At 41.7% G+C, this 26,317-nt stretch overlaps 1 pseudogene; it reads left to right on the top strand.

Annotated features, from left to right (window-relative positions):
* The first annotated feature begins 21,782 nt into the window (after positions 1-21,782).
* On the top strand, positions 21,783-21,900 carry LOC122690908 (annotated as a pseudogene).
* The last annotated feature ends 4,417 nt before the right edge of the window (positions 21,901-26,317 follow it).

Here is a 26,317-nt window from a genome sequence, read left to right as displayed (position 1 = left end):
GTCAAAATGGCTATTCTACCCAAAGCAATCTATAGATTCAATGCAATCCCTATCAAGCTACCAACGGTATTTTTCACAGAACTAGAAAAAATAATTTCACAATTTGTGTGGAAATACAAAAAACCTTGAATAGCCAAAGTAATCTTGAGAAAGAAGAATGGACCTGGAGGAATCAACCTGCCTGACTTCAGACTCTACTACAAAGCCACAGTCATCAAGACAGTATAGTACTGGCACAAAGACAGAAATATAGATCAATGGAACAGAATAGAAAGCCCAGACGAACCTATGGACACCTTATCTTCAACAAAGGAGGCAAGGATATACAATGGAAAAAAGACAGCCACTTTAACAAGTCGTGCTGGGAAAACTGGACAACCACTTGTAAAAGAATGAAACTAGAACACTTTCTAACACCACACACAAAAATAAACTCAAAATGGATTAAAGATCTAAATGTAAGACCAGAAAGTGTAAAACTCCTAGAGGAGAACATAGGCAAAACACTCTCCAACATGAATCACAGCAGGATCCTCTATGACCCACCTCCCAGAATATTGGAAATAAAAGCAAAAATAAACAAATGGGACCTAATGAAACTTAAAAGCTTTTGCACAACAAAGGAAACTATAAGCAAGGTGAAAAGACAGCCCTCAGACTGGGAGAAAATAATAGCAAATGAAGCAACAGACAAAGGATTAATCTCAAAAATATACAAGCAACTCCTGCAGCTCAATTCCAGAAAAATAAATGACCCAATCAAAAAATGGGCCAAAGAACTAAACAGACATTTCTCCAAAGAAGACATACAGATGGCTAACACACACATGAAAAGATGCTCCACATCACTCATTATCAGAGAAATGCAAATCAAAACCACAATGAGGTACCATCTCACGCCAGTCAGGATGGCTGCTATCCAAAAGTCTACAAGCAATAAATGCTGGAGAGGGTGTGGAGAAAAGGGAACCCTCTTACACTGTTGGTGGGAATGCAAACTAGTACAGCCACTATGGAGAACAGTGTGGAGATTTCTTAAAAAACTGGAAATAGAACTGCCATATGACCCAGCAATCCCACTTCTGGGCATACACACCGAGGAAACCAGATCTGAAAGAGACACGTGCACCCCAATGTTCATCGCAGCAATGTTTATAATAGCCAGGACATGGAAGCAACCTAGATGCCCATCAGCAGACGAATGGATAAGGAAGCTGTGGTACATATGCACAATGGAATATTACTCAGCCATTAAAAAGAATTCATTTGAATCAGTTCTAATGAGATGGATGAAACTGGAGCCCATTATACAGAGTGAAGTAAGCCAGAAAGATAAAGAACATTACAGCATACTAACACATATATATGGAATTTAGAAAGATGGTAATGGTAACCCTATATGCAAAACAGAAAAAGAGACACAGATGTACATAACAGACTTTTGGACACTGTGGGAGAAGGCGAGGGTGGGATGTTTCGAGAGAACAGCATGTATATTATCAAGTGTGAAACAGTTCACCAGCCCAGGTGGGATGCATGAGACAAGTGCTCGGGCCTGGTGCACTGGGAAGACCCAGAGGAATCGGGTGGAGAGGGACGTGGGAGGGGGGACTGGGATGGGGAATACATGTAAATCCATGGCTGATTCATGTCAATGTATGACAAAACCCACTACAATATTGTAAAGTAACTAGCCTCCAACTAATAAAAATAAATGAAAAAATAATAGTAATACAGGACCCCACAATATGCTGTTTAACACATTTTAGATTTAAAGATATAAACAGACTGAAAATAAAATGATTGAAAAGATGTAAAAAAAAAAAAATAGAATCAATCTCTATTACAATTTACCCATGATGTTTGTCTGACAAAGAATTGAATAGTTAATTCAATTCAGACTTATTTGTGGAAAACATTTTGGCAACTGCAGCAAGATACCAGTAAAGCAGGTTGGTGTCCCATTGAATATCTTGTTCAAGAGTTACTATTGTGTATTCTGAATAGCAAAACGAGTGTCTAGGTTTCATTCAGTGTGTAGAACTCCAAAGAGAATAAGGAGTGCCATCATGAGACATTGTATTGTGACTTTAATATGTGTAGAAAATGTGTGATCTTGATTTATATTTTGGGTATAATCTCTCAGGATGCAAGAGATTCCATGAGGCCTTTACCCTAAGTGAGACAACCTCAGATAGGAATTGTTTGACTTGGTCAGAACAGATGGTCAGCCCATTGGCAGTGTAAAGATGAGGCCAGTTGTTGGCCCAGACATTGTGTGCTAAGGTAGCTACCTGAAGTTTGGCTATTTGATCTGACCTTTGGGTCCTGTCCTTTATCAGGAACATTCTGATGAAGAGATGAAAAGTAGCAACTCTCAAGCAAGCTCCATCAAGTGTGATAGTGACGATAGCATTGATTAAGTGAATGAACTCCCTTTGGTTTTTGCTGTTTTGATCCTAATAGGCTCCCCATGTGTCCAAGGGTTCTCACAGATGAACTCTTGTAGCAGTGTGACATCCAAGGGGGGCTGAGCACAGGGGAAGGTACCCTTTCCTGAAGATAGGGTATGCAGAGGACCCAGGTTCAGCTCCATCCTGTAGCAAGGAGGCCTCACTAGCTATGCTGAGCTTGCAGAGTGATACTTGCATAATCAAAGGCCAAATGGGCAGCTGGATATGGAGGGTCATCGGTTCAAGACCTGAGATAGTCTATATTTCCAGGCAAGTCCAGCATAGACCCAAAATTGCTACACTACAGTCATACAGCATGGGGCCAAGGTGGGCAGTTCCTTATATCAGAGGCCCCTGAAACTAACAGCCATTGTTGACAGTACAGGGACTCCAAGATACACGAGAGAAGGTTGCTAAAGCTTGCACAGTGAAGGAGTTTCAGTGGACCCTAATAGGAGTACCTGTTCTATGGCAATTCAGGCAGATTTAGAATCTTTGACATAGGGAATCTCATTCAAGGCGGGCCTGTTTGGAAGTTACCAAGCCAAAAACTGTGTATATGAGGAAATGTTGCCTCCAGAATGTAAAAATGTCTAAAACATGTTGGGCTTGTTTTAACACTATGGGTACTAAGCGGCCTAAAAGCTGTATCTGGACACTGAAGATTGGAGCAGTCCAGCACTTACCAAAACGTTTTCAGGAACTTAACTGAAGTGGTGGGATTGTGCAGTTTGTGTGTCATAGGAATCTCCTCAAAGGAGGATGTCATCAGTATGAGGTCCTAATTGTGTACCTGGAAAAAGATAGAGCTGGTGAAAATATTGCCTTCAAAGACTGTGTGAGATGGCAGGTGTGGACACTGGCCCCATTGAGTAGACAGGTAAAGGTGTATCGTTTCCCTGTGAAGGTGAAGGTTAAGTGTAGCTGAGAAATTGTTGAAATAGGCAGTGAAAACAGCATGGTAGCCAAATGTTTTGTTATGACTGAAAAGTATTTACCAGTTATTCGTTGAGAGCAGTATTATCAGCAAAATACGTGGAGCCCTAGTGAGTGGGGCCATGACACCAAGGGTAGAAGTTCACACTGAGGCCGTGTTCTTGTTTTACAGCTTTAAGATCAAGTAAAATTTGTTAAGTGCAGCAGAAGTTGGGATAATCACACCTTGCTAAGTAGTTTTCCTATAATGGGTTTCAATCTGTAAAGACCCTGCTTTCACTGAGATTGAATCTTTTTAAAAACAACTGAGGTGAAAAGTGTGATTGCAGCTAAGGGAAAAGGTCCATAGGGTCTCATATTTTAAAGGTGATTATAGGGGCAAAGACTTAATTTTATTACTCATTGAGTTAGATTATTCACGTGTACTAGAGGCTATGTGGGGGTAATGGATGTTTCGGCTATGGGAAGTGTAGGCAAGGCAATAATTCCAGTAGTTAAGGTTAGGTATATCTGTTTCTATTTCATGTTCCTTTATTCCCTGGCTGTTTTTAGTAGCTTGCCCAAATGTGGGCCAGAAGAGGAACAGACATTGATGAGGGGTAAACACTCAATTGTCAAACATCAAAAGTGGAATCTGATTATTACACAGGGCCACCACCCCTACATCACCCCTCTCTCCAGATGGGACCTCTGAAACACACAGAAATACCAAGTCCTTTTCCTTCTCACCAGTGGGATGAAGTGTTCAGGAAGAAATCTTCAGTGCTCAGAAATCTTCAGTCTGCAGTTCTGTCTTCACCCAGTCCTCATTCCCAGTTGTCTGAGTAAGTATGGACTGGCTGGTCTGGGCCCTAAACGGAAAGGATGCCACCTCCCTCCCTTTCACACACCTGACCCTTCCCTTCCTTCCCTCCCCATCATCAAAAAAACAGATACACACACATCTTTTTACGGCTTGTTGTTACTTTAATTGTTGACATCTGAGTACTTCGGTCTGTGCAGAGGGGACCATCGTTGTATGTTTGATCCCTGCACAAATGCCTATTCTGCCAGTGCTTTTCCTGGAGCTGCAGCCGATTGGTCAGTGTCTTGGGCTCCAGGTGGGCACAGGGGCTTACTTGGAGAATTGTTGGGAGAAGTGCTGGAAGACTCCACTGGGGTTTCTTCATCTGCCATCAGCTGATTTTCATTCTTCTTTTTATTCTGAGGGTGGTGGTAGAAGACTAGTATCGTCGACTCCCTCTCTCTCTTATTCTCGTCCTGAATTTGTTGGATAGTTGAGCTTACTTTCCTCATGAGCTTTAACATCTGGTAAGAAAACAAAGTCATCCAGAAAGACATTAGTGAAGGAGGATGGGAAGGAGAACTTTGAGAGAATGTGTGTGCACTGAGGAGGGGTTTGTGCCAGGCAAGGGCAGGGTGCGTCTTGGGTGGGGGATGAAGAGGAAGAACATGCATAGGGTAATTTTACCTTGGTACTGCGTAGACCATCTGACCGATCAGAATTCTTTCTCTTTCTCTGGTGAGAGCTTGAGGCTTCTTCCTCCAAATTGACATTGTAGATCTCCAGCTCCTCCTCCTCCTCCTCCACTACTTCCTCAGTTAGGTCTGCCATATTGTAGCAACAGTGGCCTACACCAAGCGCCTGGGGTCTCTATATATACCTTCCCAGGACAATGAAGAGCCACAACTGTCAGTTGATTGGTCAGCAAGAGATTTCCCCAGCCAATGGTAGCCCTGACATGGTTGACATCACAAAGCACCATTTATGAACATCCATGGGGGAGGGGAGGCTGCAATGGAGTCCAGGTGCTCTGGTTTGAGAAAGTGAATGCTTCCTCAATAACCACTAAAGAGCCTTCCCAATTTGACTTTCCACATTTCCTCATCTTGTCCAGTTCAATTGCTGTGGTGTACAAGTTAGGGAGCCAGTTTTCCCTCCAAACCATTACGATCATTATGTAGTGTCCTTCCATGTCCTTTGTAGTACTCTTATTTTAAGGTCTATTTTGTCTGATATGAGGTTTGGTTCTCCAGCTTTCTTTTGCTTCCCATTTTCATGGAATATATTTTTCCATCATCTCACTTTCTGTCTGTATGTGTCTTTAGGTCTGAAGTGGGTTTCTTGTAGACAGCATATATATGGGTCTTGTTTTTGTTTCCATTCCACCAGTCTGTGTCTTTTGGTTGGAGCAGTTAATCTGTTTACATTTAAAGTAATCATTGATATATATGTTCCTATTGCCATTTTCTTAACTGTTTGGGGCTGATTTTGTAGATCTTTTTCTTCGCTTGTGTTTCTTGACTATGTAAGTCCTTTTAACATTTGTTGTAAAACTGGTTTGGTGGTACTGAATTCCCTTTACTTTTGCTTGTCCGCAAAGCTTTTTATTTCTCCGTCAATTCTGAATGAGATCCTTGCTGGGTACAGTAATCTTGGTTGTAGATTTTTCCCTTTCAGCACTTTAAATATATCCTGCCATTCCCTTCTGGCCTGTAGAGTTTCTGCTGAAAGATCAGCTGTTAAGCATATGGGGTTTCCCTTGAATGTTACTTGTTGCTTTTCCCTTGCTGCTTTTAATATTCTTTCACTGTGTTTAGTTTTTGTTAGTTTGATTGGTATGTGTCTTAGTGTGTTTCTCCTTGAGTTTACCCTGTATGGGACTCTTTGTACCTCTTGAATTTGATTGACTATTTCCTTTTCCATGCTGGGATAATTTTCAACTATAATCTCTTCAAAAATTTTCTCATACCCTTTCTTTTTCTCTTCTTCTTCTGGGACCCCTATAATTTGAATATTGGTGTGTTTGATATTGTCCCAGAGGTCTCTGAGATTATCCTCAGTTCTTTTCATTCTTTTTACGTTATTCTCATCAGAAATTATTTCCACCATTTTATCTTCCAGCCCACTGATGTGTTCTTCTGCTTCACATATTCTGCTATTGATTCATTCTAGAGTATTTTTAATTTCAGTGTTTGTGTTGTCTCTGTATATTTATTCTTTAATTGTTCTAGGTCTTTGTTAATTATTTCTTGTGTTTTCTCCATTTTGTTTTCAAGGTTTTTGATCATCTTTACTATCATTATTCTGAATTCTTTTTCAGATAGTTAGCCTATTTCCTTTTCATTTATTTGGACTTCTGTGTTTCTAGTTTGTTTCTTCATTTGTGTTGTATTTCTCTGCCTTTTCGTTTTCTTAAAATTTACTGTGTTTGAGGTCTCCTTTTCCCAGGTTTTAAGGTTGAGTTCTTTCTTCCTTTTGGTTTCTGCCCTCCTAAGGTTGGTCCAGTGGTTTGTGTAAGCTTTGTATAGGGTGAGATTTGTGCTGAGTTTTTTGTTTGTTAGTTTTTCTTCTGATTGCAAGGCTGAGTGAGGTTGTACTCCTGTCTGGTTATGACTGTGTTTGTATTTTGTTTGTTTGTTTGTTGTTTAGATGAGGCATCCTGCACTGGGTGCTCTTGATGGTTGGGTGATGCCAGGTCTTGTATTAAAGTGGCTTCCTTTGTGTGAGTTCTCACTATTTGATACTACCTAGGGTTAGTTGTCTGCTAATCTAGGGTCTTGGAATCAGTGCTTCCACTCCAAAGGCTGTGCGCTTGATCTCTGGTCAGGAATGAAGATTCTACAAGTGGTTTGTTATGGCATTAAGTGAGATTAAAATAAATACCCAAAAATGAGCAACTGAAGATGAACCCAGAGAAATAGAAGTTACAAAATCAGGCAAATAATAATTAAAATAATGAAATACACCCATATACATATATACCCATAAGCAACATCAAAACAGTTGAACAAAAATAAAGTACAATAGTTTGACCAGACAAACAAAGGAAATCAAAAATTTTATTTACCAGTTAAGAACAAAACTAACTAAAGCACAAACTGGAAAACAAAACTAAAGCAACTTGCCAAGTGGGGAATAAAACAGTGAAAACAAAACTAAAGAAATATATTGAGAGGAAAAGAAAGAAAGAATAGACATGCAAAGTTCAATAGAGGTAGATGAAGACTTATATACCTCAAAGATTAAGTGCAAGGGCCAAAGAACAGTAGGAAAGGGAAAAGAAGGAATAAATGTAGATAAAATATAATAGGTTTTAAAAAGTTAAAAATTAAAAACAACGAGAAAAGAAAAAAAAAAAAAAAAGAATGCTCTACGGAACTGTAAAAGCCCAACGTAGAGGCGGAGGTTTTTAACAACAATAAAAAGTGTGACTGAATATACACATATACATATACACTCATAAGCAAAATCAAAATAGCCCAACAAAAATAAAGTGCAATAGATTGACCCGAAGGAAACCAAAAATTTTATCTCTCAATTAAGAACAAAATTAACTAAAGCACAAACTGGAAAACAAAACTAAAACAAGGTGTCAAATGGGGAATAAAGCAATGAAAATAAAATTAACAAATATGTTGAGAGGAAAGGAAAGAAAGAATAGATATGCAAAGTTAAATAAAGGTAGATAAATAAGATTTATATACACTAAAGATTAACTCCTAGGGGAAAAGAACAGTAGGAAAAGCACACAAAGGAATAAATGTAGAAAAAATAACAATAGGTTTAAAAAAATTAAAAATACGAGAAAAAGAAAAGAAGAAAAAAGGGAAGAAGAAAGAAAAGAAAAAGAAAAGTCCATAGAACTGCAAAAGCCCAGCCTAGAGGCAGAGGTTTATAACAACAATAAAAAAATGTGACTGCAAAAAAATAAAACTCAGAAGCTTAATTAGATTTCATAGTGCCAATAAAATCATCTACAACAGAGGGGGAAAAATAAAATAGGAAAAAAAAAAAGAAAAAAAGTCCAAAAGAATCTACAGAGCAAGTCAAAACATAAGAATAGGAATTATTTTTCTTGAGTCACTGCTGTTAGAGTTCTTTCCTTTGTTGGGAGTCACAATCCACCTCACCTTCCTAGGATGCCCTCCAACACTGTACTGGTCTCTGGACCTGTTGTGGGGGCAGCTCAGATTCTACTCTGGTCCTACTCCTGTGTATTCTGGCCTCCAGTGTCCACAGCAACCAGAACTAGTGTGTTTTCTTTTGTGGGAGCTCTCAGTGTCCTTTTATATATTCCATAGACACAGAGTCTGCCTAGTTGATTGTGTCGATTTAATCTGTAGCTTGTACAGCTGGTGGGAAGGTTTTGGGTCTTCTTCCTTTGCCACCCTGCCCCTGGGTTTCAACTGTGGTTTTATTTCCACCTCTGCATGTGGGTCGTCCACTGGGGTTTGCTCCTGAGTCTGCCCTGGAGGACTTGGGTTTGCCCCAGTGAGGGCCAGGTGCGGAGGTGGTACAGTTGGTTGGATCACAGGGGTTCTGGCAGCACTGGGTACTCATGGGAGTTGGCAGCTAGGGCAGCAGGAAATCTCGTGCTTTAGAAGAGTATGGAAGCCAGTATTGGCCTATACGCTCTAGTATTCTTGTCTGAAGAACCCCCCTGACAGAGAAGCCTGGCAGGCCATAGTCCACAGGGTCGCAGAGTTGGACACAACCAAAGTGACCCTGTGTGCATAGACGCAAGACTTTTTTTTTTGCCTGTGGCAGCTCTGCCCCAGTGAGGGTTGAATGTGAATGTGGCTCAGCTGCTTGGCTTGTGGGGACTCTGGCGGTGCCAAGCATGTAGGGACATGGACTGCCTCCATCACAAGAGTTATGGCCCTTTCGGAGTCTTTCTTCGAGCCTCTTGTAGCTAGTGATCAGAAGGCCTCTTTGGCCAGTCTTTCTCCATAGCTCTGTCGGTTCAGGCAATAGAGGGCTCCCTTACCTGGAGTCCTTCTCTGTTGTTTGGCACATAGAGGGTCCCCCCTGGCTGGGGTCCTACTCTGTAGATTGGCACATCAGGCACTTAAAGGGGCACCCTGGGTGGGGTCCTACTCTATATTTCAGTCAGTCAGGCATTTGATGGGTCAGCCTCTCTATTGTTCAGCTGCGGATGCTGGTATCTAGGGGGAGAGTCTATGGTGATGGATCCATCACCTACGCGTGACTCAGCAGTATCACTTTGCTTCCATGGCTGCCTGGCTTTTCTCCACAGGCATTTCCCACCACAGTCTCCCACCTCACATCCCCTTGATCCGTCTCTCCACAGTCAACAGCAGCCCTTGTGCTGGGATTGCTCCACAATCCCTAAACTCCAACTCTCAGGTGCTGTGCCTTCCAGGGGACCTACATCCCTATCTAGGGTATGTAGGGCTGCGGCAAAGACTGTTCTCATTCCATATAGGCTGCCAAAGAACAGTTGTTTCACTCTCAGCCTTAAATCTTTCTCCTCTAACTCAGACAGTTGCCCTGATGTGGGGATCGGACCACTGCTTCAGTTCTCCCACACGCTGAAGACAGGACCAGTCCTACTGACACCCTTGTTTCTCCCCCTTTGTTCCTTTGTCCTACCAAGTTTTCTGTGGTTCTATATGTTATTTTCTGCTGGTCACGTACTCCTTGCTGCTCTCAGCTGGTGTTCTGCATGCACTTCTGTGTCTGAAAGTGTATTCCTGATGTATCCATGGAGAGAGATGTACTCCACGACCACCTACTCCTCTGCCATCTTGTTCTCCCATCCTAGATGTCTTGTTTCTGAGGACCTTGACAATTTGGAGTTTTGTGTTTTCATTTTTTCATTAGATTCTGAGTCGCTATTGATCTTATCATGAAAAGTTTTTACAAGTTTCTTCTTCCAGTTCAGTTCAGTTCAGTCGCTCAGTTGTGTCTGACTCTTTGCGACCCCATGAATCGCAGCATGCCAGGCCTCCCTGTCCATCACCAACTCCTGGAGCTTACTCAAACTCATGTCCGAGTCGATGATGCCATCCAGCCATCTCATCCTCTGTCATCCCCTTCTCCTCCTGCCCCCAATCCCTCCCAGCACCAGGGTCTTTTCCAATGAGTCAACTCTTCACATGAGGTGGCCAAAGTAATGGAGTTTCAGCTTCAGCATCAGTCCTTCCAATGAACACCCAGGACTGATCTCCTTTAGGATGGACTGGTTGGATCTCCTTGCAGTCCAAGGGACTCTCAAGAGTCTTTTCCAACACCATGGTTCAAAAGCATCAATTCTTCGGTGCTCAGCTTTCTTCACAGTCCAACTCTCACATCCATACATGACCACTGGAAAAAACATAGCCTTGACTAGACAAACCTTTGTTGGCAAAGTAATGTCTCTGCTTTTTAATATGCTATCTAGGTTGGTCATAACTTTTGAGAACCTCAAATCAAGTTAGTACTATCAGTGTTGTGGATTTCCCCATGGCAATGGTTGAATTATTCTCTTGGCTTTGTCACAGAAGTGACATACATGTTACTCTCTAGATCCCAGAGGACCAAGGTCATTTGTATTTAATAGGCATAGGTGGAAGCAGCAGGAGCATTTTGTAAAGTACTTATGAATCCACCTGCCACTGCAGCAGATGCGGGATACACAGGTTGGATCCCCTGGAGCAGGCAATGGCAACCCACTCCAGTATTCTTGCCTGGGAAATCCTATGGAGAGAGGACCCTGGCTGGCTACAGTTCATGGGGTCGCAAAGAATCAGACATGACTGACCACAACACATAAACACACACACACGCACATTTACTTCATATGCTGAGATATGACTTCAGCAGCCCACACAGTAACTGATCTTCCAACATGTGAGTGACTGCCCTGTCTATTGAATAGACTATCAGCTTTTCGCCTGAGTTCTATAGAGAAAGGGGACCAACACATGGTTGAGACACAACTAGTGTTCAAATGATAAGGCTCGTTTCTTTGAGGTTAGTATCAGTCGCGGATTAGTTTGGAATCGGTACACATGATTCAACCTGAGACTCACACATAAGTCCAGGTTGAGATACAGAATTCAGAACTGCTTTAAGGAGGGTCCCAATGAATGCAATAACCCTTTCACTATATGCCAACTGGCTAAACTGATTTATGTTGGTCAGAGCTTTAGCAAGCACTCACAAATGCATCACCAAGAAGCAAGGTGAAAGCACAAGCAAGCCGGACGGCAGTAGCTCAAAGTGCATGTTTTTCAGCATACAGCAGAGTGATTTCGAAAGCCAAAGAAGAGAGGAAAGACCCCAGGTGGTAAGGGACAGCATCTCAGTATTCTGCTCTTGGGGCCAATGCTGCCGTCACTCCACAGAGACAGGATGGATCCTTCAATGTCTATTCGGTTTGGATATCGAAACCAACTGATGACACATACCCCCAGAGTATGAAAAAATTCATCACTCACATAATGAGTTTTTCTGGGGAGAGCAGAGCAAGCTCTCAAGGTTGAAGAATAGCTGAATAGAGCAGGGGAGGGAGACTGGCTTGGCTTTTATGGTGGTAAAAGGGGATAAAGCTGGAGAGTTCCGCATATAGGTCAGGGCTTGGATGGTCTGAAGTGCCTTTTGTCCCAGAGGCAAGAGTACCTGGGCTTTCTTATCAGATACAGAGATGTGGTCGGGCTCTTTAATAGAAACGTGTAATGTAAATGCAAGGTGTTTAGCACAGTTGTGAACTCTCACAACCATTATAACCCAGCTTCTTACACTGTTTTCAGTTAAACTGCTTTTCACTAGATTTGTTGTTGTTGTTCAGTCGCTCATTCATGTCCAACTCTGCAACCCCATGGACTGTAGCATGCCAGGCTTGCCTGTCCTTCACCATCTCCTGAAGCTTGCTCAAACTCACGTCCATTGAGTCAGTGATGCCATCCAACCATCTCAACCCCTGTCATCTCCTTCTGCCTTCAATCTTTCTCAGCATCAGGGTCTTTTCCAATGAACTGGTTCTTTGCCTCAGGTGGCCAAAGTATGGAGCTTCAGCTTCAGCATCAGTCCTTCCAATGAATATTTCAGGACTGATTTCCTTTAGGATTGACTGGTCTGATCTCCTCGCACTCCATGGGATGCTCAAGAGTCTTCTCCAACACGACAGTTCAAAAGACTCAATTCTTCAGCGCTCAGCTTTGTTTATGGTACAACCCTCACATCCATCCATGACTACTGGAAAAATCATAGCTTTGATTAGGCTCACCTTCGTCATCAAAGTAACGTCTCTGCTTTTTCATGTGCAGTCTACATTGGTCATAGGTTTTCTTCCAAGGAGGAAGCGTTTTTTAATTTCATGAATGCAGTCACCGTCTGCAATGATTTTGGATCCCAAGAAAATAAAGTCTCTCACTGTTTCCATTGTTTCCCCATCTATTTGCTATGCAGTAATGGGACTGGTGGCATGAGTTTGAATAAACTCTGGGAGTTGATGATGGACAGGAAGGCCTGGTGTGCTGCAATTCATGGGGTCGCAAAGAGTTGGACACGACTGAGCGACTGAACTGAACGGAACTGAATGGGACTGGATCCCATGATCTTTGTTTTTTGAATGTTGAGTTTTAAGCCAACTTTTTCACTCTCCTTTTTCAATTCCATCAAGAAGCTTTTTACTTCCTCTCCACTTTCCGCCATAAGGGTGGTATCATCTGCATATTTGAGGTTATTTATATTTCTCCTGGCAATCTGATTCCAGCTTGTGCTTCATTCAGCCCGACCTTTCATATGATGTACTCTGCATATATGTTAAATAAACAGGGTGACAATGCTCTTTTCCCAATTTTGAACCAGTCTGTTGTTCCATGTCCAGTTCTAACTGTACTTCTTGACCTGCATACAGATTTCTCAGGAGACAGGTAAGGTGGTCTGATATTCCCATCTCTTTTCGAATTTTCCACAGTTTGTTGTGATCCACACAGGAAAAGGCTTTGCCCTAGGCAATAAGGCAGAAATAGATGTTTTCTGGAACTCTCTTGCTTTTTTGATGATCCAACTGCTGCTGCTGCTGCTGCTAAGTCGCTTCAGTCATGTCCCACTCTGTGCGACCCCATAGACGGCAGCCCACCAGGCTCCCCCGTCCCTGGGATTCTCCAGGGAAGAACACTGGAGTAGGTTGCCATTTCCTTCTACATGATGATCCAATGGATATTGGCAATTTAATATCTGATTCCTCTTGCTTTTCTAAATCCATTTGTACATCTGGAAGTTCTCAGTTCATGTACTGCTGAAGCCTAGCTTGGCGAATTTTGAGCTTTCCTTTGCTAGCATGTGAGATGAATGCAGTTGAGCAGTAGTTTGAACATTCCTTGGCATTGCCTTTCTTTGGGATTGGAATGAAAACTGACCTTTTCCAGTCCTGTGGCCACCGCTGAGTCTTTTAAATTTGCTGGCATATTGAGTGCAGCACTTCTACAGCATCGTTTTTCAGGATTTGATTAGCTCAGCTGGAATTCCATCACCCCCACTAGCGTTGTTCATAGTGATGCTTCCTGAGGCCCACTTGACTTTGCATTTCAGAATGTCTGGATCTAGGCGAGTGATCATACCATCGTGGTTATCTGAGTAATTAAGATCTTCTTTGTATAGTTGTTCTGTATGTTCTTGCCACCTCTTCTTAGTATCTTCCACTTCTGTTAGGTCCAGACCCTTTCTGTCCTTTATTGTGCCCATCTTTTCATGTAATGTTCCCTTGATATGGCTAATTTTCTTGAAGAGATCTCTAGTCTTTCCCATTCTATTGTTTTCCTCTATTTCTTTGCATTGATCACTTAGGAAGGCTTTCCTGTCTCTCTTTGCTGTTCTTTGGGACTCTGCCTTCAGATGGTATGTCTTTCCTTTTCTCCTTTGCCTGTAGCTGCTCTTCTTTTCTCAGCTATTTGGAAGCCCTCCTCAGACAACCATTTTGCCTTTTTGCATTTCTTTTTCTTGGCGATGGTCTTGATCACCACCTTCTGCACAATGAATGTCACAAACCTCCATCGATAGATCTTTAGGGCACTTTGTCTATCATATCTAATCCCTTGAATCTATTTGTCACTTCCATTGTATTATCGTAAGGGATTTGATTTAGGTCATACCTGAACGGCCTAGTCATTTTCCCTGATTTCCTCAATTTAAGTCTGAATTTTGCAACAAGGAGTTCATGATCTGAGTGACAGTCAGACTGGGAGCTGACTATTTACCATCATATGAAGAACCAATTATTCCAGTGCAGATTACCTAACAGATCATCGTTTCACCCCTAATTTGGATATTCACCTTTCATGTAAAATAAACATACCAAAGTTTCTGTTTGAATTCTCAGATATACCAGATAGAGCTAGTTTCTCTGATAGCAGATAATCTTATACTAGTGTAATTGGATACAACAAATTCCCATGTAAACTTCTCAGCCTATCCTTGTCTGATGTATATTACTTCAGATGAACATAATGTGTTCATCAGTTTTTCATTTGCTGTTCTAAAATACTCAAAGAATTTTATAGCTATGGAAGCTCTTGGTCTAAATTAGGAAGTGAAAAATAGTTTTAATATTGTCTTCATCTTTTTAGCATCTATTTAAAGACATGTACAGAAAGGTAGTTAGTTGTAAAAAGTGTGCATATCACCAGGTGTTTTCGGTTTTTAGTGCTTAGGGTTCTTTTTATAATGTTCATCCTTGTTCTTTGTGTTTTTAAGAATAAATATGTTAAATGATTTTAAGTGTAACACTTTCTAGAGCAAACATTATAAAGCAGTGATCTAGTATACGCAGAATGACTTGAGTATTCACTCCTCCAGGAGCTCATCAATCTTGCCTTGAACAGTGACCATAATATTGTTTCTCATGTGTTCAAGTTTGGGATTCCAGAGATGAATGAAATATGCATGTCCTTGTTGTATATTGTATATTGGGGAAGACAAATAGATGCCTGAAAATTTCTAATACAAGATGGCAATTGCTTTTATATAAGTATCTGTAGCAGCACAGGAACAATGGACTCTGCTGGCATTGACAGCAGAGAGGCTTCAGAGCAGAAGCACCATTTGAGTTTAGCCTTAAAGAATGAGGACACTTTTCATCACTTGGCTGCTCTAGGTGCGGAAGGGAAAGCAATTGCTTCAAAGAGACAGGAAACATCTAGTCTTATTTCATTATGTGGAGAAGCCACTAAACAGCTTATTATTCTCAGTCTTAAATGATGCTAATGTGGAAGGATGGGCAAATATCAGCGACCAAAAGGAGAAAGTAGAAGCATCAAGGGGACAAGGGACTTTGGAAGAGTCCTGATCAGGAAGTAATAAAATGAGAACCTGCTTTGAGAAATGCAAGCAGCTATTTCTGAAGAAAGAACAACTCAAAGCTGCATTTAATGGAAGGAAGAAAGTGTGAAAGAAGTCTGACTAAGCTCAGCATATTATGTTTGCAGGTAGGGAAGAAGTATGGGTTGGTGTTCATTTAGGACCCATGGAAGAGGTTGGAGCAAAGGGGGTAGGTATTCCAGCAATGATTCATTAGGTAGAAAGAGAAGGTTAGAAATAAGATACTATTGCTACTTATTAAATAAATTAATCATAACCCATAGACAGACACTTACTATCTAAAGGTACCAATGCCTAACCACTGAGAAAAGGCGCCCCCAAGTACTGTGTCTTCAGGGAAAAAACAAGGGCTCATTCCTCACGGCTTAACAGCAGCTGACAGAGGACATCCTAGGTTTGTGTGGGTGGTAAGGCAGAAAGAAGCAAGAAGTATGTATGTATATATGTGTGCATATATTTATATTATTGATAAAAACAGAAGTCATTTAATCCTATGCTTCAGTCAGTTCAGTCGATCAATTGTGTCTGACTCTTTGCGACCTCATTAACTGCAGCATGCCAGGCCTCCCTGTACATCACCAACTCTGGGAGTTTACCAAAACTCATGTCCATTGAGTCAGTGATGCCATCCAAGCATCTCATCCTCTGTCGTTCCCTTCTCCTCCTGCCCTCAATCTTTCCCAGCATCAGGGTCTTTTCCAGTGAGTCAGCTCTTCACATCAGGCAGCCAAAGTATTGGAGTTTCAGCTTCAACATCAGTCCTTGCAATGAATACCCAGGACTGATCTCCTCTAGGATGGACTGGTTGGACCTTCTTGCAGTCCAAGGGACTCTCAAGAGTCTTCTCCAACACCATAGTTCAAAAGCATCAATTCTTCAGCACTCAGCTTTCTTTATAGTCCAACTCACATCCATACATGACTACTGGAAAAATTATAGCCTTGACTAGATGGATCTTTGTTGGCAAAGCAATGTCTCTGGTTTTTAATATGCTGCCTAGGTTGGTCATAACTTTCCAGTTATGTAAGCGTTTTTTAATTTCATGGGTGCAGTCACCATCTGCAGTGATTTTGGAGCCCCCCAAAATAAAGTCTGCCACTGTTTCCCCATCTATTTGCCATGAAGTGATGGGACTGGATGCCATGATCTTAGTTTTCTGAATGTTGAGCTTTAAGCTAACTTTCTCCTCTTTCACTTTCTGCCATAAGGGTGCATCCTATGCTTATCATTGTTCTAATATGATATCAGGTGTTTTACATAAACTGTTCCATTCAATCCCAGAATGACCCTAAGATATAGATACATGCTATCATCATTCCCATTTTACAGATGAGAAAACTAAGTGGTAACAAAGTTTAGAAACTTACTCAAGGTCAAATAACTTTCAGGTGATGAAGCTATAAATTGAGATTGGACTTGAAATCCTGTGGTCCCAAATGCTCATCTGGATGCTGTGCTCCCCCTGCTACAACCCTAGTCTCAGTCATCATCAGATCATACTTGTGTAGTGCCAAGAGCCTGAGAGTCCTCTTTTCCTACAGAGTCCACAACAGTCAGTGAACTTTCTAAAACATAAATCAGACTATATCACTTTCTTTATCAACCATCTAGCAGCCCTCCACTGCACATAAGATGAAATCCCCATTCTTACCGCACAAGTCCCTACAAGACCTCCTCTCTGCCTCTCCAGTCTCAATCTTCTCTCTCTGCTCTGCTCCTCTCTGACTGATTTCGATTTACACTCAGCCTTTGGCAGTTCCTCAGCACACTCTTCTTGTTCTTGCTTCATGACATGGCAATTTGCTATTCTACCTAAAATGCCCTTCTTCCAAATCTTCACACAACTGACTGTATCTCATTCTTCAAATCTTGTTTTAGATATCAACTCCTCAGGGAAGGTTTCCCCACACCCTTTAGCCAAAGCAGCTCTTCTCTGCCCCACACCAATATCGTGAACCACCCCTTCGCCCATGAAAATAGAAATTACTTGATGGCAAGAGCTATTGACTTTACGTCCTTCTCTGTAAGTCCAGAACCAACAATATCTGACACTTCCTAGGCACTCAAGACATATTTGTTTCCTGAAATACTAGTATCTTTCTTAAAGTGTCATACTCATATGTATATATACATACATATACATATACATATACATATATATATATATATATATGCACACACACATATATATGCTTTTGTGAAATATGGGAGTTTGATGTCATCTCATAGAAGTGAAACGTACACCCCCCCATCCCAAATTTCATCTCAATGACAAGACTAATGATGCCACACATACGTCAAGAAAATATGAAAATGATTGTTACTCACATAATGAGTTATGCATCAAAAATAGTTAGGCCAATAAAAAAAGAGAAATAATAGTAGCTGTGAGGTGATGGGTAATTAGATGATTGTAATTTTTTTCATTCTATAGATGTAGGTATGAATATAGACAATCAAAACATGAAGTTCTATACCTTAAACATTTGCAATTTTAATTTGTCCATTATAACTCAATAAAATTGAATAAACAATGGGATCAGGAATGCAAGGATTCTTTAGTATCCGCATATCAATCAATGTAATACACCACATTAACAAATTGAAAGATAAAAACCATATGATTATCTCGATAGATGCAGAGAAAACCTTTGACAAAATTCAACACCCATTTATGATTAAAACTCTCCAGAAAGCAGGAATAGAAGGAACATACCTCAACATAATAAAAGCTATATTTGACAAACCCACAGCAAGCATTACCCTCAATGGTGAAAAATTGAAAGCATTTCCCCTGAAATCAGGAATAAGACAAGGGTGCCTACTCTCACCACTACTATTCAACATAGTTTTGGAAGTTTTGGCCACAGCAATCAGAGCAGAAAAAGAAGTAAAAGGAATCCAGATAGGAAAAGAAGAAGTGAAACTCTCGCTGTTTGCAGATGACATGATCCTCTATATAGAAAACCCTAAAGACTCTTCCAGAAAATTACTAGAGCTAATCAATGAATATAGTAAAGTTGCAGGATATAAAATTAACACACAGAAATCCCTTGCATTCCTATACGCTAAGGGTTCAACATTTCTATAGGTGGAAATGAGTGGATTTGTAAGTTACCGACCAGGGTTCTTGGACTCCTTAATAAATAGAAATTGAAAAAAAAATCAAAAAATAAAAAAATAAATAGAAATTGACTAGAAGCCAGACAAATTCAGGAAAGGTTTTATTGATGCCCCTACTGTAATAGGAGGGAGCAAGAACAGGTTCCTTTGCTTCCTCACTCACCAAGGTGGGGCAACCTTGTTCCCATTATATGGGGTGAGTGTAGGGGTGTCTAGGGATCAGGCCAGAGGGGTGGCGTAGGTGGTTTGCCCACCTCTTTGGTGGTATTGTGTGCAGGGGGCATGTGGTATCCTGTTTTTTCTCCCAGCTCTTCAAAAGTGAAAATTAAGCTTTTTGGTCTCTTTGTATCTTTTTGTCCAGAATTTGCCCCAACTGCACAGGCATACAGTTACTTTTAGTTTCTTTGTATTTTGTTGCTTGAGGAGACATTTGTCCAGGTGCAAGCATTGCAGCACTGCAGCAAAAGGTCCCAGGTCCCAGCCTGTCTGACTTAGGAGCTATCTGTCCATGGAAGAGACCTAGGCAGCAGGATTATACCCATGAGGTCAATCAGAAGAGAGGGGTGGTCCCTGCCCACTGAGGTTGCCAGAGCACATCCACACCAGGAAAAGGCAGCAGCAGCTCCAGAGAGAAAGAGACCTGGGGGTTGTCGCCAAGGGGCCATTTTTTGCTCTGGGTACTAGATGAACAAGGGTCACCTTGCAAAGCTGAGCATTTAGGTATGGACAAGGGTCACCTTGCCAAGCTGAGCATTTAGGTGACAGGAGTAGTACATGCAAAGGAAAGGAACTGTGAAAAAGCATGTTGTGGAAGTACTAAAAGAAGTTTGGGGAGGCAAATCGTATGGACCAAATAGGTCCCATTGGCAGCCTGGGACCATATTTTAAAGAGCTTCCTATGCCATACAGAGTTTGCATGTGACTTTGGAGAAAGATACTGCTAGGGCAGAAGACAGTGTATTCATGGGGAAAGGCTGCCAGGATGTCCTTCTTCCTCTTCTCTCCCTGGGATCCCAGTTCACCAGTACAGATTAGCTCAAACACCAGCACTGCACAATGTCTCTGAGACTCTCTGACCAATTGCACCACTACACACATACACACACACACACATCTACGCACACGCCACAGAGAATACTTCCTCCTCAATGCTCCCATTTCACCATTTAATTGCTTTCATCCTGGCACCTAGCAGGATTTAGTGAATGAACTTATGTATTATGTCTGCTTCTTCAACTAGAACATGCCATCTGATCAAGAGCAGAAAATGCAGGATGGCTTTTTTTTTTTTTGGTTGGTTGGTTTAAGCACCATCATTCCAGAGACTGGATGCACCCACTTCTCTTTGAATGTGGTTTCCTCAGGTTGATTTCTTTTTCTAAAAAAAATATTGATTTATTTTAATTGCAGGCTAATTACTTTACAGTATTGTGGTGGTTTTTGCCATACATTGACATGAATCAGCCATGGATACTAGAACCCTGTCCCGAACCCCTCTCCCTCCTACCTCCACATCTCATCCCTCTGGGTTATCCCAGTGCACTGGCTTTGAGTGCCCTGTTTCATGCATCGAACTGGGACTGTGCATTGAACTTGGACTGTGAAATGCATCCATTTCACATATGGTAATAAATATGTTTCGATGCTATTCTCTCAAATCATCCCACCCTCACCTTCTCCTGCAGAGTCCAAAAGTCTGTTCTTTACATCTGTGCCTCTTCTGCTGTCTCGCACATAGGGTCATTGTTACCATCTTTCTAAATTCCATATATATGTGCTAATATACTTTATTGGAGTTTTTCTTTCTGACTTACTTCATTCTGTATGATAGGCTCCAGTTTCATCCACCTCATTAGAATTGACTCAAATGCATTCTTTTTTTATAGCTGAGTAATATTCCATTGTGTATACGTACCACAGCTTTCTTATCCATTCATCTGCTGATGGACATCTAGGTTGCTTCCATGTCCTGGCTATCGTAAACAGTGCTGCAATGAACATTGGGGTACACGTGTCTCTTTCAATTCTGGTTTCCTCAGTGTGTATGCCCAGCAGTGGGACTGCTGGGTCATATGGCAGTTCTATTTTTAAGGAATCTCCACACTGTTCTCCATAGTGGTTTTACTAGTTTGCATTCCCACCAACAGTGTAAGAGGGTTCCCTTTTCTCCACACCCTCTCCAGCATTTATTGCTTGTAGACTTTTTGATAGCAGTCATTCTGACTGGCGTGAGATGGTACCTCATTGTGGTTTTGATTTGCATTTCTCTGATAAGGAGTGATGTTGAGCATCTTTTCATGTGTGTGTTAGCCATCTGTATGTCTTCTTTGGAGAAATGTCTGTTTAGTTCTTTCGCCCATTTTTTGATTGAGTCATTTATTTTTCTGGTATTGAGCCATTTATTTTTCTGGTATTGAGCTGCATGAGATGCTTGTATATTTTGGAGATTAATTCTTGCCAGTTCTTTTGCTTGCTGTTATTTTCTCCCATTCTGAAGGCTGCCTTTTCACCTTGCTTATAGTTTCCTTCATTTTGCAAAAGCTTTTAAGTTTAATTAGGTCCCACTTGTTTATTTTTGCTGTTCTTTCTGTTACTCTGGGAGGTGGGTCATAGAGGATCTTGCTATGATTTATGTCAGAGAGTGTTCTGCCTATGTTTTCCTCTAAGAGCTTTATAGTTTTTGGTCTTACATTTAGATCTTTAATCCATTTTGAGTTTATTTTTGTGTATGGTGTTAGAAAGTGTTCTAGTTTCATTCTTCTACAGGTGGTTGACCAGTTCTCTCAGCACCACTTGTTAAAGAGATTGTCTTTTCTCCATTGTATATTTTTGCCTCCTTTGTCAAAGATAAGGCATCCATAGGTGCGGGGATTCATCTCTGGGCTTTCTATTTTGTTCCATTGATCTACATTTATGTCTTTGTGCCAGTACCATACTGTCTTGATGACTGTGGCTTTGTAGTATAGTCTGAAGTCAGACAGGTTGATTTCTCCAGTTCCATTCTTCTTTCTCAAGATTGCTTTGGCTGTTCTAGGTTTTTTGTGTTTTCATACAAATTGTGAGATTATTTGTCCTAGTTCTGTAAAAAATACCATCGGTGGCTTGATAGGGATTGCATTGAATCTATAGATTGCTTTGAGTAGTATACTCATTTTCACTATATTGCTTCTTGGCCTTTTGGCTAAGATCAAGTGTAGTATCTGTCTTCGGGCTGACTTCTGTTTGAGCCAGCAGGAAAAAACTTCTTCTTTGAGCCCCTGTCTCTGGCGGGAATCCTCTGAAGGATAGCCTGAGGCAAGGATCTGGTGTCTCCTGATGGACTGGTAGGGTATGGGAGGGAAGGCAGGAAGTCACAGGGTTGGGATCTCAGGGCAGGTCCACCAAGGAGGGTGGCTCAATTACCTGCCATGGGGCACTCCTGAGAGCTGGCCTTTCCCTGGCAGAGAGGTGGGCAGGGGGTGGTGAGGGACATAAAATCCATGCATTTTTGGATCTCTGGGTGTGCATTCACAGAGGTGGATGGAAGGGGGAGATAAAATGGGTGGGACAAGGCTACTGTCTGCTGAAGCTCTCTCTGCAGGTGCCACAGAAAATGTTTTATCCATCTCTGTACCTAGTGTGGCGCATAGTAGGAATTCAATATATGTTTGTTGGATGGAAGAAATTGCTGTTCTATTTTCCACAGACAACACAGCAAGCTGAGTCTGATTCTGCTCCTGTAAAGCGGTGGTGTTAAGATTTTCCTCCTTACCGCTTTCAGAGCCTATCAGACACACTGCTTCCCACCACTGATTTCTATTCAGCTGAGATTTGTGCAAAGTCAACGAAGGAGGAGCTACGTTTATTATTTGTTTGCAACACATTTCAGTGAATGCTTTGGTATTCAAAATCCACTGTACTTTTGCCTCATTTATTTCTAAAAGAGAAGTCAGGAGATAGTCTTTGCCCTTTGAGTAATGGACATGGGAAGTCAACAAAAATACATTTAAAAACACATGCATTCACTTTTCATTTGTCCGAGTTCAAAATTAGATGTTTCTCCTCCATTATCTCATAAAAGCATGTGATTTATGAAAGAAACTGAAGCGAGTGTCATTAAAACTGATTACCCTAAGTGAATAGTGATGTATTTGTGGATATGCAATGTGATTATGATGTTAGTGAGAGTAATCTAATGATCAGTGGGATAATGTGACTTTGTGGTGTTGATAAAAGACTAAAAGCAGAAGCCCTTGGTGAAATCGCACCTCTGATCTGAAACAAACCCCAAATGATGACCAAAAGGACATTTGTTTTGACTCCACCCATGGACCTAGTGCCCAGGAAGACAGTGCCCTCAGACTGCCCCAGCTGTTGAGAGTCCAGTCTCCTGCAGATCTTGGAAACTGGGAGAGAGAAGGGAGCACACAGCAGGAAGGGGAAAGAATTTTCTCGGAGAGAGGCCCTCTCCACACATGCTCCCAGTCCCTCCAGGAGTCACCACCTGCTCCTTCTTTGGCGCCCGGCACCCTCCATCCCTCTGCAATCCCTTTGCTCTGGGTCTCCCCGCATCAATGGTCCTCCTCCTCCTCCTCCTTGTGCATCATCACTTTCTCACTCAGCCGTGGATCCTCCACCTCTCAGCATTTCTCAGCTTTGAAAATGACACCGTCCTTCCTTTCTCCTTACATCCCCCGCCGAACGGGTAGGGCATGCACCCTGACCTTGTTCCCTCTCCTGCCTTGCTGCTCCCTGCCTCCTAACTCCTCTGAATATGGATCTGATCCTCCTATTGTACTGGCCTGAACTGATATGACGCAAATTATTAAATGCCACTGCTTCTTGTTTCTCCATCATATCTAAGCTCTCAGAGCATTTGATGACCTCTTGAAATTCTCTCTGCATATGCATCCCCAATATTTCCCTCTCCTGGCCTCTGCTTACTCTCTAACAACCCCCTTCTCCACCTCCTGCTGCCTACATGTGGGCAGATTGAAGACTTTGGCCTCACTTTTCCTCTTGTCTCCCTTAGAGATGCCTTTTTTCTCCCACAACTTAGATGACCACCACTCTGCAGCTGCCTCTGAAATCTAGGACTCCAACCAATCACATTGCTCCTGGCTTCCATTCCCATCGGCACACAGATATAATTCCCCTCTTTGCTCTTTGCCCTCTGCCCCTGTGGCATGGTTCACTGCAGTGCAAAGCATTTTTCCACGACATCCAAAGTGAGAAGATCTAGATAAAACCAGGCTCAACATTTAGCTCTGCCACACACTTCCTGTCAGACCTGGACAATTTTACCTTCCAGTCTGAACTCCCATTTACAGAACCAAACATAATAACTCATTCTTACCTTGCATGGTTGTTGTGAAAATTAAAAGCATTCATGGTCATCACCTGGCCCATAATAATTATTTCTTATGTTTTAGCTGTTATTATTAATATACCCAGTAAATGTTTTATTCCCTGGCTTTATTCCCTGGTGGCTCAGTCTTAAAGAAACCACCTGCCAATGCAGGGGACACGGGTTCGACCCCTAGGTCAGGAAGATCCCCTGGAGGAGGAAATGGCAACCCACTCCAGTATTCTTGCCTGGAGAATCCCATGGACAGAGGAGCCTGGTGGGCTACAGTCCATGGGGTCACAAAGAATTGGACACGACTGAGCAACTAATCAACAACAATAACAACAAAATGTTTATTGAATAAAGGGGATGCTTCAGGTACTGTTGCAGGAAGGTGAGATGGGGACAGGAGGTTTGAAGACTTCTCACTTCCTACAATATCAAGCGCAGGCACCTCCTCCACAGGGACCAATGCTGTGCAATGAAGATGACCAACCTTCACAAAATATTACTTTTTAAAAATGTTTTTTACTACAGAAAGCATCCAGTTTAATCCCATTACTGTATATAAACTACTGTATACAAACCCTACTTTGAGGTTATTCCAGTTTTTGTTGGTTACTTAAATAGAAAACAATTACCTCAGTGAAAACTGCACAGACACAATGTGCTCTTAGAGAAGGAAATCATTATCTTATTCTCCTGAAATTAAAGCACACTCTTCTCCCCAACTCAGTCAGGTTACCTTCTGGGAGATAACAGACTTTTTCTCCTAAGTAACTTTCTCACACAAATCAAGCAGTCAGCTTCCAAAAGGATTTTCTGCCAATGGGAGAGGGAATCAGTACTCTGATTAGCAATTTGTCTTTGCTTCACTGACAGCTCTGGTTTGTTGTTACCTAAGCTCATTTTTTAAACAAATCTTTTCTTTTGCTATAGTTTTATATTTACAGAGAAGTTGCAGAGTTCCTGTACACCCATCATCCAGTTCTCCCTAACGTTAGCATCTTACATAACAATGGTACATTTGTCAAAGCTAAGAAATTAATGTTGATAAATTAGTATTCATTAAACTACAAACTTTATTCAGATCTCCCCAGTTTTTCCACTAGTGTCTCTTTCATTCTAGGATCTAATTCAGGATACCAGTTTGCATCCAGTCACTATGTCATTTTAATAAATATTCCCTTGATATTGCATAAAGTCAGATAATTACTCTCAAAAGGTTCTGGGCCCCAGAACAGTATAAAAAACCTGGGAGAGTCAATGTAGGGTGGAGAAAATGGATGAAAATGGAATTTAGGCCCATCACCCAAATAAGCAAAATTAGTTGGAAAAAAATTTTCTCAGATAGTGCCAAAGTGAAAGGTTAAACATTTGGTTTCTTCCTTCTCCTCCCAGCCCAGAATTTTCTCTAGTTTTGCCTCCCCTGGGAGGTTGAGCTCTGGTTATGTTGCAGGGAGGAAGCCAATTCTGACTCCATGTTGGAACTGTTTCTTTGACTTGCTTTTCATTGCTTTTGTTATTATAATCATACAGAATGGTTTGCCTCAGGGAATCATGCCCCTTGGCCTGACTGGTAGACTAAGGTTCCTTTGTTCAGAACCCTACCCACCTGTGGATGGCAGGAAGGAAGAAGTTAACACATCCCCTGCCTGAAGCTTGCCATTCTAGGAGATATTTGCAAGATTAATAGCCTTTTTTCTTAGCTTCCTCTGATCCATCTCTGATCTATAAGAGAACCTGGCATGCAGACCCCAATAAGATGGTTATTTTGAGGCACTAGCCTGCCGTCTTCTCAGTCTCCTGGCTCCCCAATTAAAGTCTCTTCCTTCCCTCAACATCTTGTCTCTCAGATTCATTGGTCTATCATGTGGAGAGCAGAGCAAGCTTGGACTTGGTAACAGTTGCACTTCTACGTTTCAGTTTTGACTGTTAAGCAGTTACCTGATTCACCTTCAAATTGGGAGAAACAAAGAGTCATGTTCATCTTTTCTGGAAACTCAGCTGTGTGACCTTGAGCAAGTCCATTTAGCCTTTCTTGGCCTCAGTCCCCCAGCTGCACAAGCTGAGGTTTGTCAGTGGTTGACAAGGGCTGGTCTGTGGATCTGTCATATCAGAATCAGCTGGAAAGTTTGTTGCAGTGCTGATTTGCAGACCCTGCCCAACTTATGAATATCTGGGCAGTTGGACCTGAAGCTCTGTATTTTCACACACACACACACACACACACACACACACACACACACACACACACACACACAGTTACCACGGGTGATATGGGTGCACAGCAGACTCCGGGGCACATGGGGTTAAACAAGCTGCATGCTTGCATGGGTTTGTTAGGTAGGTAGAGCAGGAAAAAGGAGT

Source organism: Cervus elaphus, chromosome X (assembly GCF_910594005.1).
Source record: "Cervus elaphus chromosome X, mCerEla1.1, whole genome shotgun sequence".
Taxonomy (NCBI): Eukaryota; Metazoa; Chordata; class Mammalia; order Artiodactyla; family Cervidae; genus Cervus; species Cervus elaphus.
The sequence above is the reverse complement of the archived record's forward strand: the minus strand, read 5'-3'. Positions and strand labels throughout refer to the sequence as shown.